The 2,580-nt window shown below is 39.0% G+C and overlaps 1 protein-coding gene across 1 annotated transcript in view; it reads right to left on the minus strand.

Annotated features, from left to right (window-relative positions):
* dync2h1 (dynein cytoplasmic 2 heavy chain 1) overlaps positions 1 to 2,580 on the minus strand; it is a 140,551-nt gene that overhangs the window by 34,045 nt on the left and 103,926 nt on the right.

A 2,580-nucleotide genomic window follows, 5' to 3' on the forward strand; every position in this document is an offset into this window, starting at 1 on the left:
AGAGGAAGACAAAAGCAGTGTAAGAGAGATTAGGAAGGTGATCTGCTGTGCATACTGAGTGCTAGGTAAGCAGCAGTATTCACCACACATAGCAGAGGAATACCTTGTCAGCCCCCTGGTGCTGAAAAGTCAGCCTCTTTGTGTATATGTCTTAGTATATACACTCGCCAGTCACTTTATTAGGCACACCTGTACACTTGTATACACTTCATTACAACATTTCTGCTTTAACATCTGTGTTTATGAAGCTCAAAATATTTCAGTTTTTGGTGAAATTGTCATGTTAAGGCGAAGTGCTGCACTGAATTGCATGCAATTGTAAAGGTGTGCCTAATAGGGTGGCTAGTGAATGTTTCTGCATGTGTGCTTTCTCACTGAGCAATAAGCTCTAATATCAGATATGATTTCATAGTGACACACAAGCAGCGATATAGCATGAGCACAGCTGTTAGAAATTCTGCTGTTTTAGGCTCACATGTGCCACATGTCCACGCACACACGTGTGCATGTGCAGTGCTGTTTTTTCTAGTTGAGACAACTGTTCCAGCATGAACAGTACCAAATACAATTTGCTGCACTGAAGTGCACATACATGCACACCCATGAGGTCTTGGTAGAGAACATTTCCAAGCGACCTTTTGCTGCATCGCCATGGCAACACTAAGAAAAACTGTCCTCTGGCCACATGGCTTGTGATGTTTGACTGCAAAAAAAATGGAACATCTACAGAATGTGCATGAACACAAAAACATACACACCTGTCTTTGACATGGGCGGCTAATCAATATTTGTTGCAGCAGACTTACTAGCATGGTCTGAGAATACAAAGTTCACCTTGGCTCTCTTCACATACAGCCAAGACAAAAAAAAAAAAAAAAAAAAACGCCTAGAAAAAGACACTTTCACAATCTCCTTATGGTTCAAACAATGATTAATGGAGAACACCCTAAACAGTGAAGAATTAAATAGCAGAACACTTGGTCACACACAGCTTCACTTACACTTGGGTTTTTCAATTTCAAATCGTTCCATCTTTCTATTGAAAGTATCGTAATTGACAAAACATTTGCATTAGCACTTAAAAGCTGATTCACTGCTAAAACAAAAACATGATAAACACAGCTGAAAGAAAGAGAGGGATGTTTTTTATGTCTGTATGACAGAGGGTTTGTATTTTTGAGTATTCAGCAAACCAGTGAGTGAGGACTGTGTGTGTGTGTGTGTGTGTTTGTAGGTGTGTGCGCACACGTGTCTGGTTGTGTTCAGCTTGGCAAGCCTGTGTGTGTGAGCAGTGCCCAGGCCTGGACTGGAGGGGTGAGATTATCTGTAAGAGGATTACAGACCATGCCTCATTAGCATACCGATTTACTGCCAAAACACATACACATACACACAAAATCTTCTCAACTCCTGTTCTTCTCTATCTGCCTGACACTCTTGCACTTTCATTCACAAATACACAATCTCACCCACCTTATGCACTTTTACTTACACTAAACCGGTAGGTTCACTTCACGTTCAAGGAGTGTCAGAACTACCTCTTCATTATGATAAAGTGTACATTTTAATATACTGTAACTGCCCACAAACAAACAAGAGAAACAAAGAAGTGACACTTTTACTTTATAGAAATTAACTCAAATGGACAAAAATAAGCAGAGAGAGACACACACCGTTAGAGAGCTATAAGAAATGCTCTGTTAGACATCCACAAACTCAGAAGTACAGATAGGCACGTTTTACACACACAAAACACATAGACAAACAAATTGTCAAATAAATACAAGGGCTGGAGTAAAAGGTGTCATCTTGAATGAATATTGTTTCACTTTTCCAAGGTCAACAAGCCTCTTGTTGCTTCACTGGTGCAGTAGACATCATATCGGTCTCACAGACAGAAGCTAGTGAGCTCAAGCCTAACACATTAGACGTTTAAAGACAGTGAATCAAACAGGAGTAAATGAAAGTAGAAAAGTGCTACAGAATCATCATGGTGAGAATAAAAAAGACAACTTGAAACTTGGAAAGACAGATTAATGGACAGCTATAAATACATCTATACAAATAGACATGTATACAAAGATTGGAGTGTCATCCTCAATAAGTAACTATTAGATTTATTGTTAGCACTCTGGAGCAGCTGCACCACAGCAGACAAATGAGTATCAGAAAACAGAGATAAAATGCATAAAATGTTATGACACGACAATTTCACTCATTCATGTTAAGCTATAATTGTTGGCAACTCCACACACCTAGAAAGCACCTCAAATGACAGCCTTGATGGCATAGCAGATAGCGCATCAGTCTCATAATCTGAAAGTAGTGCGTTTGAACCTCACATGAGGCATGTGTTTTAAAACTGCTTAATAAAGCAAACACACTCAACAAAACCTTCTGTCGTGCAGGAAACACTAAATCTAACTTAAGCTCCAAAATCTATCCACTGCAACAAATGTGACAATGCAACTTATACCCATTTGTATCAAAAATTGACTAAAATGAAAAAATCCTTAAAATGGTCTTATGACATGACACTTTAATGAGGGAAGTAAATGAAGGCAATCCCACTGTCAATAT

The sequence above is a fragment of the Monopterus albus genome, unplaced genomic scaffold (genome assembly GCF_001952655.1).
Source record: "Monopterus albus unplaced genomic scaffold, M_albus_1.0 scaffold229.1, whole genome shotgun sequence".
Classification (NCBI taxonomy): Eukaryota; Metazoa; Chordata; class Actinopteri; order Synbranchiformes; family Synbranchidae; genus Monopterus; species Monopterus albus.